Source organism: Mus caroli, unplaced genomic scaffold (assembly GCF_978045245.1).
Source record: "Mus caroli unplaced genomic scaffold, Mus_caroli_1 scaffold_6, whole genome shotgun sequence".
NCBI classification, from domain to species: Eukaryota; Metazoa; Chordata; class Mammalia; order Rodentia; family Muridae; genus Mus; species Mus caroli.
In genome coordinates, this window is record NW_028227261.1 from 104,468,898 (window position 1) to 104,486,127 (window position 17,230).

A 17,230-nucleotide genomic window follows, 5' to 3' on the forward strand; every position below is an offset into this window, starting at 1 on the left:
TCATAACAAAATATCAAAGTAATAAAAGAAACACCCCATATCACAGTGTGGGTAAGACAATAAATCTACCTTGGGGCGAGGAGATAGATAAAGTTATTGAAAGCAAATGGAACAAGCAAGAGTCTAGCAGGAGTTTAAATGATACATGGGAAAACACATATAAGAAGAGGACAATCTACTCGATATCATATAGGAACCAACCCATCAAAAAGGCAGTATCATTCTAAACATACACACATTGAACACAAGCACACTTAATTTCAGAGAAGAAACACTACTAGATTTTAAATTAAAACTTAATCCCAACAGTAATAGTATGTGATGACCACTGTTATCAGTAGATGGGACATCGAGGTGAAAAATGAATATAAGAAGAGTGGAGCCCAATGACACTATAGACCCAAAGGACTCCATAAACACCTCCAGAATATCAAGCACAACCCAGGATTTACATCCTTCTTGGAGGTCTATGGGACATACTTAGAAAAAAAAAAGTATACTGTATCAGCACATAGGACTAATTAGAAGACCTGTAAGAAAATTAAAATAATCCTTCGTGTAATATCTTCCACATTGTCGTAAAGCTAGAAGTCAACAGGAGAAAACATAAGGTCATACAGTTTAAGTAGCACGTTCTATGAAAATCTTAATTCCTTTGAGTGAAGATAACTGGTCAGATGGAGAGTGCAAGTTGCCTCAGTGGTCCCCTTATATATTAGAAATAGTCTTCCTCACTATATATCTGAAATGACATTACTTCTCAATGATTAAATATAAGCCTTCAACACTTATTGTAAGCACTGACACAAAAGAATAAAGAAACCAAATTGATTTTGTTTCTTTAAGGGCTTCTACCTGTTTACCTGTGTTCTCCTGTATTTTTTAAAGGGAGTTATTTATGTTCTTCTTAAAGTCCTGTATCATCATCATGAGAAGTGATTTTAGATCCGAATCTTGCTTTACTGGTATGATGGTGTATCCAGGAATTAGTATGGTGGGAGAACTGGGTTCTGATGATGCCAAGTAACCTTGGATTCTGTTGCTTATGTTTTTGTGTTTGCCTCTCTGGTTATCTCTAGTGCTATCTGCCCTTGCTGTCACTGACTGGAGCCTGTCCCTCCTGTCATCCTGGTTGTGTCAGAACTCCTCAGAGTCCAGCTGTCTCTGTGATCCTGTGATTCTGGGTGTGTCAGAGCTCCTGGGAATCAAGATGCCTCTGGGATCCTGAAATCCTGGTGTGACCAAACTCCTGAGATTCTGTGATCCTAGGTGTATTAGAGCACCTGTGATTCTGGGTGTGTCAGAGTATCTGAGAGTCGAACTTCTGAGTGTTGTGGGACTGGGTGCAGAGCTAGCACCCAAAGTCTACTCAAGGCACAGGCTCAGACCAGAAGGAACTGTGCCACTGGCCAGGCAGGGGGTTCCTGTGTCCCTGGATCCTGCTGGTTCCAGTTACTCTCAGTGTGGGGCAGATGTTGTAGCTCCCTCAGCTATGATACTGAGCGTGTTAGGGCAACTGGGAGTCAAGCTTCCTCTGGGTGTTGTGGGACTGGGTACAAAGCTAGTGCCCAAGGTGTGCTCAGAGCTCTGACTCAGATTGGAAGGACTACTCGCAAGTTAATTGTGTAAAACCTGATCATGTATTTTAGTATGAAGACCATCAAACAAACAAACAAAAAAAGAAGCAGAAAATAAAAATATTCAATTATACTATGTTGTATTTTATTTAAACATGTATATATATGTATATATATATATACTTTATTTATGTTGGTATTTGATTGTGATTTCTGACAATAAACTTGTCATTCCTTACATAGTAAACATTTTAGACTACCATCTCTAACACATAAGATGAACTCTTAGCTTGTGCCACAATTAAGTCTTCAACAACCTGTTCTAGCTTCTTTTAATGGATGACAGAGTGAGCTTAATAAATTTCATGAGTAACTGCCAAATTTTCAGTTAACCTTTAATTATAGATAGTGTTTTAAAAGACGCCATGTTAATCCTGGTAAACCATAGTGGTTTAAGGATGATGCTTTCAGAAAAGCTTCCAGATCACACAGCAAATATGTTTTCAAACTGAGTCTATTTAACCTAGATAAGACTTCTTTTTGTTTGTTTGTTTGTTTATTTGTTTGTTTTTTGTTAAAGATATCTCTAGTACATTTATGCAGGAAAAAAGCAAATTAAATTTGAGAAGTCTTTTATAGATTGATTATGTTCCCCCAAAACTGGTGTCCTGAAAACATAACCTTAATTCACATATTAATGGTAGTAGGAGGTGAGGGCTTTAGGAAGCCACTTAGATAAGATAAAGATGCACATGCCAAATGTTGAGGATAAAGTTAGGAACTTTAAAAGGAAAGAAACCTGAGCCTCAAGGCTTACTGTATCTCAGTGCAACTTTCTCTAAATTATGATGCAACAAGGAAGTTTCATTCCATGTCAGTTATATAACAATATCATCCCTTGAACCTCTCAGACTGCATTATGAGCAAAATAAACTTTTATCACTTCATATTGTTCTATCATGAGTATTTTTTAATAACAGCAGCAAAAAACTAGATTAAGAAAAGTCAAGCTGCATATTTTTCTGCATTGCCAGTACTTTCATATTGCTCTTCATAAGCTGTTTCCACTCACTCAAATAATTCACAATACCCTATGGTGTATGTCTATGTATACTTCTTCCTATGTTTCCTACAACCTAATACTAAAGCAAGACAAGTGCTTACTAGGAACAGTCTCAGGGTTGGTGATGAGAAGTTTGATTCACATAGTTACTTGCTGCAGAACAATCATGTGTTCAGTCTTTAAACTATTACAAATATTCATCTGTACTATAATGAGGATTTACCACTCACAGAAGATGAATGACTTCTTCTGAGACTCTTAGAATCATATTACTAATTGCCAAAATCCCATAATTCCTATGCCTGCCACTGAATTTTCTAGTGTATTTTTTGTTGTTGTTGTCATTTGTTTTTTTGACACAGGGTTTCTCTGTGCAGTCATGGCTGTTCTGGAAATCACTCTGTAGACCAGGCTGTCCTCAAACTCAGAAATCTGCCTGCCTCTACTGCCCAAATGCTGGGATTAAAGGCATGTGCCACCACTGCCCAGCCTCCAGTATCTTTAGATTACAAGCCACAAGAATCCAAATGATAGGAAGGCTTGTATAATTGCTTGGACCTGCTCAAAGTCCATTTTCCCCCTGGCCTTATGCAACAATAACAACAACAAAAATAGCATCTTGCAGGCAGATACTGCCAAGAGCCAAAGGAGCCTGCAGAACAGAAAGATGGCAGAGTACAGAGGGGCAACTCAGTCAGTGCACAGTAGATTTATTGTATTCATGTGGCATCTACACAGCCATTTCTACTCATCAAGTAACAGATTGATACTTTCATAAAAATAATCTTATTTGACTTTTTCAAATTTGTCAACCAAACTACCAGGAACAGCCACCTAAGATTTCTTATGTAATAATATAGTAGAACAGTCACAATATCAAGACTTGATGATCCAGTGTTACAGAATAGAAAAAAAGAAAGAGCCGGGCGTGGTGGCACACGTCTTTAATCCCAGCACTTGGGAGGCAGAGGCAGGTGAATTTCTGAGTTCCAGGCCAGCCTGGTCTACAAAGTGAGTTCCAGGACAGCCAGGGCTATACAGAGAAACCCTGTCTCGAAAAAGAAAGAAAGAAAGAAAGAAAGAGAGAGAGAGAGAGAGAGAGAGAGAGAGAGAGAGAGAGAGAGAAACCAAAGAAAGAAACAAAGAAAGAAACAAAGAAAGAAACAAAGAAAGAAAGGAAGGGGAAGGGGAGGGGAGGGGAGGGGAGGGGAGGGGAGGGGAGGGGAGGGGAGGGGAGGGGAGGGGAGGGGAGGGGAGGGGAGGGGAGGGGAGGGGAGGGGAGGGGAGGGGAGGGGAGGGGAGGGGAGGGGAGGGGAGGGGAGGGGAGGGGAGGGGAGGGGAGGGGAGGGGAGGGGAGGGGAGGGGAGGGGAGGGGAGGGGAGGGGAGGGGAGGGGAGGGGAGGGGAGGGGAGGGGAGGGGAGGGGAGGGGAGGGGAGGGGAGGGGAGGGGAGGGGAGGGGAGGGGAGGGGAGGGGAGGGGAGGGAAGGGAAGGGAAGGGAAGGGAAGGGAAGGGAAGGGAAGGGAAGGGAAGGGAAGGGAAGGGAAGGGAAGGAAGAAATTGAGATGAGCCTGAGTATCTAAACCAATACTGCTCATAAGGATATATGCAAGCTGGATATGTAGGGCCCAGATATAAAGAAAAAGAGAATTTAGAAGTTGCCCCATGTTACTTAGGAGATGACAAGAGTTTGTCTACCAAAAAGGTTAGTATTGTTACTTCATAAAATATTGATGAATAAAGATATTAACATCACAATGTTATTATCCACAGAATACATGGCACTCCATCGGTCAGTAGATCTCATACCTGTGTTAAGTAAATTCATTTTGTACATACACTTTAAGTGGTAGTTCATGAAGTCACAATCTCTCTGTTCATTTGGCTCTTACATTCTTGCGATCCCCCTCTTCTGCAAGGGTCCCTAAGCCCAAAGTATGTGTGTGATAGATTTATCCATTGGGAATGGGCTCCACAACTCTGCATTTTTATTGGTTATGGTTTTATTTAGTGGTCTCTATCCGTTGCAAGAGGAAGTTTCCTTGATGAAGGGTGAAGACTACAATTATCTGTGGGTATAAGAACAAATGGTTATAGAGTGTTATGGATTATAATGGTTTTGTAAGCTAATAGTCATATATTCTCCTCCAATAATTGTGAATTCACTGGCACTAAGTAATTAGCAAGGTCTCTGGTACCACATTTTCCTTCTTTTAGTTTGTGTTTAAAACATGACAAATGGCAATCCAGTGCAAAAAAATACACAAAATACACACAAGTAATAATATAGTGAGTGACTAAACATATGTGTGTGTGTGTGTGTGTGTGTGTGTGTGTGTGTGTGTGTGTGTATGAATGAAGAGATCAGTTCAGGAACTTCGGAAAATTCACTCAGCTCCTCCAAGAGAAAGGCTATAGAACACATAGGCACCTCTACTCTCTGGAAGGGAGAAGCTAATTACATTCCTCAGACCATGGAGGCCATGACTGACCACTGATCGATAAAGGAAGCCCAGAGCAGAAGGACCATTGGCCCCCTTGCAGCCAAGGAAAACCCTTCCTACCTCATTCCCTAAAGACCAATCAGTTTAAAGGGCACACTGTTCCACCAATCATATTGTGCCTAGTTGTTGTTGCTCTAAAAACTGTATGAAAACTTAACCAATGGGCTGTGCAAGGTTGCCACCTCTCCTTCAGGTGTAGGATGGCCCCAATGCATTTGTACAATAAATTCCTCTTGCTTTTTGCATTGATTCCCTATTCCATGTTATTCACTCAGGGGGTCCCCATAAGGTAAGGCTTGTAAGAGTCTTACAGTGTGTGTGTGGGTGGGTGTGTTAGTGTGTGTATGTGTGTGTGTTAGTGTGTGTGTGTCTGTGTATGAAAAAAAATTTTTTTAAAAAAGAGACCATGAATCAGAAATGTGACAAAGGCTATATGGCAAGGTTTGGAGAGAGAAAAGGGATGGGAGAATTGTCAGTTACATTATTATCTCAAAAATAACACAAAGTACCATGAAAGTAAGTAAAGGAACACGAGAGGGGTGTACCAGATATCTGTGTGGGGGTGGCTCCAGGGAGTCTACGAGAATGACTCTAGCTGAGACTCCTCTTGGTGTGAAGAATAGACCCTGAAGTGGCCTCCTCCTGGAGCCAGACATGATTCCCAGTGAACAGATAAGGACACAAACCCTGCCCCACACACAAAAGTTTAGACCCAAAATTTGCTCTGCCAACAAGAAGTGTGCAGAGACCAAGATGAAGAAGACACTGAGTGAATGCCTAACCAATAAGTGGACCAACTTGAGAACCATTCCATGGGCAAGAACCAACTCCTGAAACTATTAATAATACTCTGTTATGTTTACATACAGGACCCTAGCATAACTATCCTTTGAGAGGCTCCATGCTGCAGCCGATCGAAATAGATGCAGAGACCCACAGCCAAACATTAAATGGAGCTCTGAAAGTCTTATGGCAGAGTTGGGAGGCATAGGGACTCCACAAGAAGACCAACAGAGTCAACTAACCTGGATGCTTGGGGACTCCTAGAGCCTAAGCCACCAATCAAAGGGCACTATTCTACCCACCCCCATTCTATGCACATATATAGTAGAAGTACAGCTTGGTCTTCAAGTCTCTGACTCTGTTGCCTGCCTATGGATTTTGTTGCCCTAACTGGATCACCTTGTTTGGCCTCAATGGGAGAGGATATGCCTAGTCCTGCAGAGTCTTGATCTGCCAGATAACCCCCATTCTCAGAGGATAAAGAGAGGGGGCATAGAAGAGAGGGGTTATGTTAAGTGAGATGAGGTGGGCTGAAATCAGGATATAAAGTTAATTAATTAATGAATGAAAAGAAAAAAGAAATATGAGAAAACAGAAATAAATTTGTTGTTCAACAAAACTGAGTGAGAAATTTTAAAATAAAACTGTCCCTGTTCTGACACTTCACACTGTCCTATTATAACTGGCAGAATATAGGGAATTTTCAGTTTTGAAGAGATTAGGGGACATTAAGGATGGCATCTAATAATCCCAGAGTATGTAGATCTCTTTCTCTGGTATAAAATATAGAAGTACATGCTGCAAAATGCTTTTGAGGCAGGCGGATTTCTGAGTTCGAGGCCAGCCTGGTCTACAAAGTGAGTGCCAGGACAGCCAGGGCTACACAGAGAAACCCTGTCTCGAAAAACCAAAAAAAAAAAAAAAAAAAAAATGCTTTTAGGAAAATTCACAGTTACTTAAAAGATTCTAGTTCACTAACATATTTTTAAACCTGAGAATTCGTCTTACAATTTGTTCGACTTAAATTGCATATTTTAATAGACTCTAATCTTAGAGTGGTTATAGGTTCACCATAAAAGTGGAAGGGAAGTGTTGAGATCTTCTGGATATTCCTTGCTCCACACTCACAGAAAGCCTCTCTTATTTAACTCATATTTCTCACCACAGATATACATATAATTGATGAGTTTACATTGCTGTACCATTATCATCCAATCTTATTAGGGTACACTCTTAGTAACACACTTTAATAGCATCCTCTAGAGAAATAGAATAGGCTAATTGTGTGTGTATGTGTGTGTGTGTGTGTGTGTGTGTAGTGTGTGTGTGTGTGTGTGTGTATGTGTGTTTGTAACTAATTGCGAAAAATTTATTACATCAGTTCTCACTGAAGTATCAACTGTTAAATCATACCCAAGAGATAGGATTTCATAGGTGCCCAGTTGTTGATCACCAGTTGATGCTTCAGCATTCAGAGTAGTCTGACCCTGCCTCTGTCCCACTGGAAAGGACAAGAACAGGGTTGTAGTTCAGTCTACAAGACTAGGAGGTTCAGTTGCCCCAATCGAATGCTAAAAACAGGGGGTAGGGTTTCCTAGAGAGATGCTGGTATTCAGTCAATGAGAGAAGACTGAAAAAATATCTCATGATATTAGCAAAGGAGGCAGCAGCAAGGACACAATAAATTAACTTGAGAGCAACCAAAAGATGAATAATCCTCCTTGTCCCATGACCCCTTTTATCTGGGCTGTTATTAGAAGCTGCCCACATTTGGTATATGCTTTCCTACATCAATTAAGTCAATTAAAACAATTTTCCAATCAAGGCTCCCAACTAAAGGGATTCTAATTTGTGGCACATTGACTTTAAAATCAGTTATTACAAACACATTTTATTTTCTTTTTCTTTTTTATTGGGTATTTATTTCATTTACATTTCCAATGCCATCCCAAAAGTCCCCCACACGCTCCCCCACCCACTCCCCCAGCCACCCACTCCCACTTCTTGGCCCTGTCATTCCCCTGTACTGAGACATATAAAGTTTGCATGACCAATGGGCCCCTCTTTCCACTGATGGCCGACTAGGCCATCTTCTGATTCATATGCAGCTAGAGACACGAGCTCGGAGGGGGTGGGGGTGGGGTGGGGTACTGGTTAGTTCATATTGTACATTTTGAACAAGAGTAAAAATAAAGGCATGCATTAATTTTAGTTCAGTACATATCAGTTTCACTTCCCTAAGAATCCTTTGTACTGTTCCTCATTGCTATTCAAAAGGCACGGTAACAACGGATCATTTACTACCTCCATAGGTTCTCCTTTCCCACAGTGTCTCACAGTTGCATTCTTACAGCACATACACTTCTCAGACTGAATTTCTTTACACAGTATCGTACATAAATTCACTTCATTTCTGTCGTAGATTCATTATTTTATTTTTAGTGTTACAGAGCATTCTATTGTCTACATACTATTATTTATGCACATTACCCATTGAAATGTGTCCTGGTTGCCTCAACATCTGACCAATACTGAACAAAGCTGCTGTAACTGTTTATAAACAGGTTTTAATGTGGGTATACATTTTCTGTATCTTTGGGGCAAATGCTTTTTTTTTTCCTTTGTATGTATATATTTCTTTATTTTTTTATTTTTTTCCAAAAACAATTTTTATTAGATATTTTCTTCATTTACATTTAAAATGTTATCCCAAAGTCCCTTATACCCTTCCCCTGTCCTGCTCCCCAACCCACCCATTCCTGCTTCCTGGCCCTGGCATACCCCTGTACTGGGGCATATAATCTTCACAAGACCCCAGGGCCTCTCCTCCCATTCATGGCCTACTATGCTATCCTCTGCTACATATGCAACTAGAGAGACAAGCTCTGGGGGATACTAACAATGAAGTACAGTTCCTGTAACTCTATATCCTTGCCAGCAATTGTTACTGTCAATGTCCTGAATTTTCTATGTTCTAGTAGGTGTGTTGTGTTATCTCCTTGCATATCCCTGATGACATGATATGGGACATCTTTTATATACTTATTTAAGACTTGTATATTATTTTAAAGAAATGTAAGTACTTTGGTCTATTCTTTATTTTGTAGTTCATTCCCTATTGTTCACTTTTAATAGGTTTTCTTGTATATTTTACATAAAAATCCTTCAAAATACTTACTTCTACGTTTTTTTCTTTTCTTTTCTTTTTCTTTTTTCTTTTTCTTTCTTTTTTTTGTTTTTTTTTTTTTTTTTTTTTTTTTTTTTTTTTTTTGCGGTTGTTGCTGTTGTTCTCTTGACATTACTTTTCAGAACATACCATTTCAATTTTAATTAAATCTAGCTTGTCAAGCCACATCATGTATCATTCCAAAGCCTCACCATGGACCATTTATTTTTTCTAAGAGCCATCACTAAATCCTAGGTCATCTATGAGTAGATCTTATACACATCACAAAAAAAGGTAAAATAGACTACAGTTAAAAAGCAAATGTTTAATTCTGAAAACTAGAATAGGTGTGTTCTCATGAAAAAAACCTGTATGATGGTACAAAACAATCACTTCAATTGATCTGCTGTACAAGGAGAGTACATACAGTTTAAAATTGCCATTTTAAATTAAACAAAAAAATGAATCGTAGACCTAGAGGTAAAATATAAAACTTTCAGATCTATTAGAAAAAAATTAGGATAATTTTATTTTTAAGTTATCAGGTAAATTGAATTTTAATATCTTGTGAATTTATACATGCATATATTCATGTAATTTCAGGATGTTTATTCAAGATGGGTAATGCCATCTTATGGCTGAATTTTGTTGAGAAATTCATCCTATTTTATTTCATTTTGAATTTTATGGGCATATCTAGTTAACTGCAATCAATATGCAGATGAGTTCTGGATAATGAAGGTCTAAATGTACAGCTGCCAGAAAACAGCGAATGAAGAGGGTAGTTGAATTGCTTCAAGTAACTAAGTAAATTCTGTGTTATAAGTGGGTTTTACTAGTCCAGGTCAAACATTAGGGATAAAAAGGAAATAAAGGTAGTATCTGTGGGTATGAAAAATTTACATTATTCTTCCAGAAAAATAGTTTATGGTAGGAAGTACAGTAAAGACTCCATTTCATCAGCTGAAGTTTGGGAAGATAAAAAGGTATTGTAAGTTAATCAGGAGGGTATAAGTATTAATTTCTGGCTAATCAGAAAGTTGAGTCCATGAGTGCAGAGACTCTGAGTATTTTGTTCATAGATGTTACAAGAAAACTCATCTTTAGATATGCAGAGTGTTATGGATAGCCCTGAAGCTAATTATATTTGATTTAAAATCTGTTCTCCTGGGAGGTGTTGTGAACAAGGAATGAGTCAGCACTCAGATGATTTCCTGTAAACAAACCTGCTTCCCACCTTAATTTGGAAAATAAAGGAGAATTGATGATTGGGCAGATAAAGGGAAGGTGGAGAGAGAGAGAGAAGAAGGAGAAAATGGAAGAGGGAGAGGACTCAGAGGAGTAAGAAGAAGAAAAGCAGAGTTTAGAAGTACATGGCCTGGAGAAACTGCAAGTTATAAGGGGTTTCATAGGTGTGGAAGATGGTAGTGTAGTGGTAGATCTTCCCAATCTAGGCACACAGCATGTATTTATATTAATTGAGTCATGTTTTCATTGTCGGGGCTTGGAGATTTACTGCAACACAGAGGATGTTAAAAGATCATAACTTTTTAAATGAAAGCAGTTAATTTTGTCAGGCTCTGTACTATGTACTTTCGAGAACTCTCTCTATGACTAAAGGGTAACTCCATTATGACTCCTATTATCTATTTGCTATCTTGTTATCGACTTTGCTTGATTTCTACTTCACTGGCCCTTTACATAATTTATCTGTTAACTATTATTGATTCATAAAATTATCTCTCTATTCTTCTGTCATGAACTAACTAAGTAGGTATCATACCCATTGGTTTTCATCTTCTATGAAGTGAACAAGGCAGACTCTATCTATCATTACTTTCTATACATACTGTTTATGTCTCTTTGTGTATGAGAAATTCCTTTTAGTAGAATGCACATTTCATGACTTGGTATTGGGTGTTAAAAGTCATTCTCATCTGTTTCCAATAATTTTTTTGATAAGCAATACTTCTGAAGATTTTTTACAGTCACTGTTTTGTTTGATCTTGAATAACATAAATATCTCCTGAATTTTAAAATGTAGGAATTAATCCATACATACAAGAATACATTAATACACCAAAATGACACTTCTGGATTTTAGACAATGTATTAGGGCATTAAAAACAATTAAAATTGATCAATTCTATGTGTGTATGTACTCTAAGACAATTATAAGATTGCAATTTTCCTTGTAGGAAACAAAAACAAATTTGGGTAATCAACTCCTTTTAAAAGTAATTTTCAAATAACTTCGACCTATATTAATTCAACCTATATTAAAATATTAAGTATCTATACAACCTGGGAAATAACAGTAATCATAACAGAGACTATTTCAAAAAACAATCTGAAATGATGATGAGCTAAGAAAAGGTGTGCATAACATGTGTCTGGTGGGTCTACAGAAAAAACAAGTAGGCAAAAACAACATGACTTAATAATGTTCATATGTAAGCATGACTCAACTATAATAACCAAAGTGCATACTCAGACTGCCTTCAACATAGATGTTCACATGCCATAGAGTCATGGCACTAAACTTTGTCGCTGTTTTCCATGTGTTAGGAAAGATGGCCAGACATATTTGAATACATAAAGAAACTATGGAAAATAATAAAGATGATAGAGCATTGAGAAGAAACTCATCACAACCAAGAAATATCCTCACATCCCTTTGATCATTGACAAAAATCAAGTGACTTGGTTGAAAATATAAATTTTCACAGAAATAGGTGACAGATTTGTACTTAAGAAATTCTGGGAATGTTTTTATTTGCAAACATATGTATTTATGAGATCAAATATTCAACATATTATCTTTTTTCTATCATTAAAAAAGTGACTTATATTTGTATTTTTATTGGTTGTTTTATTTATTTATATTTCAAATGTTATCCTCTGTTGCAGTTTCCCCTCAGCAAACCACCTACTTTTAATTTATTTTTTTTATTTTAATTAATTTACTTTTTTACACTCCATATTTTATTCACCCCATCTACCCTGACTGTTCCACATTCCATTATCTTTTAAATATGTATTAATTCATGTTATGAAGTGCTTTTGTCAAACTTTCTACATATTTCCTTAGCATTAATATCCACACTAGAGCCAAGAGCTCAAATAATTTCTACCAGATCATTAGATTTATATTCTCTAAGTACTGAAATATTTGAAGTTCTTATATGTTAATTCTGGAAAGATAAAGTTACCCCAAGCCAAAATCACTCATTCATAAAGTATTCATTAAAATATTTTTATGGGAAGATGTTGTGATATAAACAGTTTTTGCCTTAAGGCAAAATATAAAAGTACAAAATATACATGGAAAAACAGAAACAATAGAAAAAAATCTTAGAATGGTCCAGAGTTCAGAATAGAATTCCAAATAAGTAAAAAAAATTTTAAAAAAATTAAGAAAGTAAACTCCTAATAGAAGCTCAAAATTAAGTAGAAAAAAGGAAGGAAATAAAATCTTTGGAAATCATGGAAAAATAAATCTATGACAGAAAACAATATTGCCTTATCACTCAACTTTAAAAAATAATGTCCATTGCATAAAAATTGAAAATCATGCTTAAAAGAATCCAAGAGATAAAATATAAGCCAAGGATTTTTATTTAGCAAAACTGAGTTTGGATTCCATAAGTTACAATATTTTATCTACATGCAGAAATACAGTTAAATTAATTTTTAGTACAACCTATAAAGAATTCAGGTAACAGTGACAGGAGAAATATTGACATAAGAACAGATGTTAATTTCTTTGACAAATAGGACCAAAATAAATGGAAAAGGGAGAGTTTATATCTCTTTTGAAAAAAAGCAATAAAAAAAAGGAGGCATGTATTTTCTATGGGAATAGGATTGCTTATTAATCACTTACTAGATAAAATGTTTATAGAATTGCTTAGGGGCTGGTGAGATGGCTCAGTGGGTAAGAGCACCCGACTGCTCTTCCGAAGGTCCAGAGTTCAAATCCCAGCAACCACATGGTGGCTCATAGCCATCTGTAACAAGATCTGGCGCCCTCTTCTGGTGTGTCTGAAGACAGCTACAGTGTACTTACATATAATAAATAAATAAATCTTTAAAAAAAAAAAAAGAATTGCTTAAAAACATCATAGCAGATAAGATTTTATATTACAGTATTTGATTACCAATGTTTTAAAAAATCGGTGAAATGTGAACAATGAATCATTTCAAGCAATTAATAGATCTGTTATCAACAACTATAGTATCATTAATTATAAAATTGAGTCCATGATCTATCAATGAACTAACAGCACTACTTCCTATATGTTAGCCTAGGAATTAGACATTAATTTAAAAGGGCTTTTGGACCCAACATTTATAAGAAACCTGCAAAACAGAACAAGGTAATTGGAGTAATTTTAATCCAGCAACATGGCTGGTCTGGTAAGTGTTCCTTTCAAAGGCCTGGGTCTGTGTGAGGTCTTCATGGCCTTCCACACACACCTTTAATCTCTAACAATGAATGTTAAGTTAGCTTGAAGAAGAAAGAGACCTTGTTTCAAAATGACATCTAATTGAGTGGCAAACAAAGTGACAAATCAGAGAAAGATTTGACAGAATTAGTCAGAGGTAAGATATGCCCAATTCTCATGAGGCTACTTAAAAGAAAGAATAGCACAGAAAAGAGAGGTGAGTTAAGAAAGCAGCCTGGAGAGAGTGAGAGAGAGAGAGAGAGAGAGAGAGAGAGACAGAGAGAGAGAGAGAGAAAGAGAGAGAGAGAGAGAGAGAGAGAGAGAGAGAGAGAGAGCGCAGTTTTACAGACACAGGTTGCAGGTGAAGGCAGAACTAGCCAGATGAGGAACCATAAGATTAGAACAGATTACCAGAACTAGTTTGAGGCCAGGCAGAGCAATTCGTGAGAAACTGGGAGAAGTCAGATTGAATTAGTCAGCTTGGAGAGAAGTTTGAGCCAGAACAGCTAAATCAACTTAGCCAGCCAGAGTTCAGAAAGAACTAGAAAGGGTAAGCTTATTCAGCAGTAAGACAACAATTGCATCTGGTGAATAAAAGACACATTTACATAAAAGTACACACACAAAAAAGGAGCCTCCATACTATTCAGCATAACATGCTCTTCATATTGAAATGTTCCTCGTGTAAATAACATGCAAGTTATAGTTAAAAGGAAAAAATACAAGATGTAAGGAAAGCTTAACAATTACAAAAACAAAACAAAATCTTAACAGGTATTGAAACTGCTTGCAATTTTTATGTTAATGATTAAGAATGAATTATGACATTGTTAATAACCCAAAATGATAGAAACATTAAAGACACACCAAAAAAATGCTTCATATAAACTTTGGTGTTCATACATGAAGAGGAGAGCCAAATGCCATGGGCAATTTCTGCCTCTACAATGCTGTTTGAGTTAAAATAATTTATTACATCATGAATATCTGCCTGATCTTCCATTTTTTGCATTTTGCTTTAAAATTTTAAAACACCTACTTTTTTATAGTCACTGAGTCAGGAAATTGGAGGAAAATAATGAGAGTTGAATATGAAGAAGATACATTTTATGTATGTGTAAAATTTTTCAAGAGCACTTAAAATATGTTACTTTTTAAGAAGTATAAATGGAATGTGGCCACCAAACCCCCTCCCCCGAGCTCAGGGTATCCCACATGAAAGGAAGAATGTAAGAAGAAGAAATGAAGGACACAGGGAGAGCAAGGCCTTCTGAGCATGACTGGTATGAGCTCACAGAAACTGAAGCAGCAAGCACAGGACCAGCATGAGTCTGTACCACATCCAAGCACAGGTATTTTAGCTTTCAGCTAGATCATTTTTATGGTAGTCTTGAGTGTGTGAATGAGTAGGTCTCTGATTATTGTTCCTACTCTTGGGGCTTTTGTCCTTTCTTTGGGTTTCCATGGCCAGTCTCAATGTGATGGTGTTTGTTTTGTCTTATTTTATTTTGTCTTGTCATGTTTGGTTGTTATCTCTTAAAAACCTGCTCTTTTATAATGAGAAACAGAAAGCAAGTGGATTCAGATGGAATGTGAACTGGGAGGAGGAGGAGAAACTGTAATCAGAATATATTGTATGAGAAAAGAATCTACTTTTGATGACTGAAAACATAAAAATAAATAAAATAAAAAGTAGATGTGGTCAAATTTAAAACATAGTTAATCTTTCATTGAATTGATATAAAGTGTTTTATAATTCAAGACCCTATTAATGGATATCACACATTATATACAAAATTTGTCAAGGACAGAAATTAGTTAGATATTTATTATAGCTTTAATTTATGTCATTTGAATAAAATCCAGCAGAGGAATTACTGGGTCAGAGGTTATGGACGTTTTACAGGTTTTGACATGTGTTGTTGGAACACCCTGCAGAATGATGATCAATTATTATTTTACTGGATAGGACATTACCCCTTCTTAATGTGATTGATATATTGCTTATATTTTTTAGAATTTGGATTTTTAAAGCATCCTGATTTTGAAACATTTAAACCATTACTGAGTTTCGGTTACATAGATGTAAATGCTCAATTATCAAATAGTTTGTAATAAATCCAGTAATGCATGCCAGGAGCATCCAGTCCTGTCATTTCTGTTATTTATATTAATTAAATTTGGAACAAAAAACTTCAACAGTGATACATACAAGAAAAACATTCAATCTATTTTAATTTCAAAGAAAATAAAATGTACCATCTGCTACTTAGGTCAATTGAAGCTATTAGGCTAAATGGACCAACATAAGAGACAGAGTAACCATAAATCATGTTTAAAAGACTCATCTCTAACAATGTCAAAATGATGATATAGTGAACTCACAACTCTAGGAAAATGTGGATGGGGAAGAAACAGCCTTTTTTTTTTCCCTTGTTGTTGGATTCAAATACTGGTAATGCTGACAGGTATTTGTCTAACTGTTTCTAAAATTAGCAGTAGATTTTAATGGCAAGGTGGGGGAGTACTTTACCTCTTAGTTCTCTTAGAAATAATATATATGTTCTTTTATATATGTAACAACAAGTAGTGGAAATAGGTCACTAATTTAAAAGAAAGCGAGAAGTGCATATATATGGGAATATTCGGAGCGAAGGAAAAAAAGAAGAAGGTAATTAGTACTGTCTCAAAAAATAAAAGAAATAGTTTTTATTTAAAAAGAACACTTTGCAATAAGAGTGCAACTTCAAAACAGTATAGGTTGATTTTGGGAATACATGTTTGGAAATGCCTGGCTGCAGTGGTGCTCATGAGTAAAGAACAGAAATACTTCTAAAAACTAAAGAATTATGATTGTTTTACTACATTTTAGTTCATAGTCTAGAAAAAACTCTGCACGCCTTGCTGTTCTCCACCTGGTGCCTGGGGCAGGCACTGATTCATAAGCTGCTAAGTCAAGCCATGCTTACTACACACCACCGCTGTTCTGGGCAGAGGTGATCTCTCCAGTAAGTAAGTAATTTTATTAAACACAGTGCGGCTGTTGGTGCTGCTGCTGCTCTTACCATTGCTGCTGTGTACTATACCATCTGTTCTGTCACATTGTCTTTGCTGATGCCATGTTTCTTTTGTTGTTTTTTTTTTCTTTTTCTTTTTTGAATATTTTGTTTAATTGCGTTTCAAATGTTATCCCCTTTCCCAGTTTCTCCTCCAAAAAAACCCGATATCCCATCCTCCCTCTCCCTGTTTCTATGAGGGCGTTTCCACACACCCACCTACTCCTGCTTCACTGTCCTGGCATTCCCCTACACTGGAGCATCAAGCCTTCACAGGAATAAAGGCCTTTCCTCCCACTGATGCCCTAAAGGTAGTCCTCTGCTACATATGTTACATATGTGGCTGGAGACATGGGATTGCCCATGTGCACTCTTTGATTGTTGCTTTAGTCCCTGGGAGCTCTTGGGGGGGGGGGCGTCTGGTTGGTGGATATTGTTGTTTACCCTATGAGGTTGCAAAACCCCACAGCTCCTTCAGTCCTTTCCCTAACTCCTCCAGTGGGGAACCTGTGCTCAGTCGAATGGTTGGTTGCTAGCATCTGCCTCTGTATCTGTCAGGCTCTGGTAGAGACTCTCAGGAGACAGCTATATCAGGCTCCTGTCAGCAAGCACTTCTTGGCATCTGCAGTAGTGT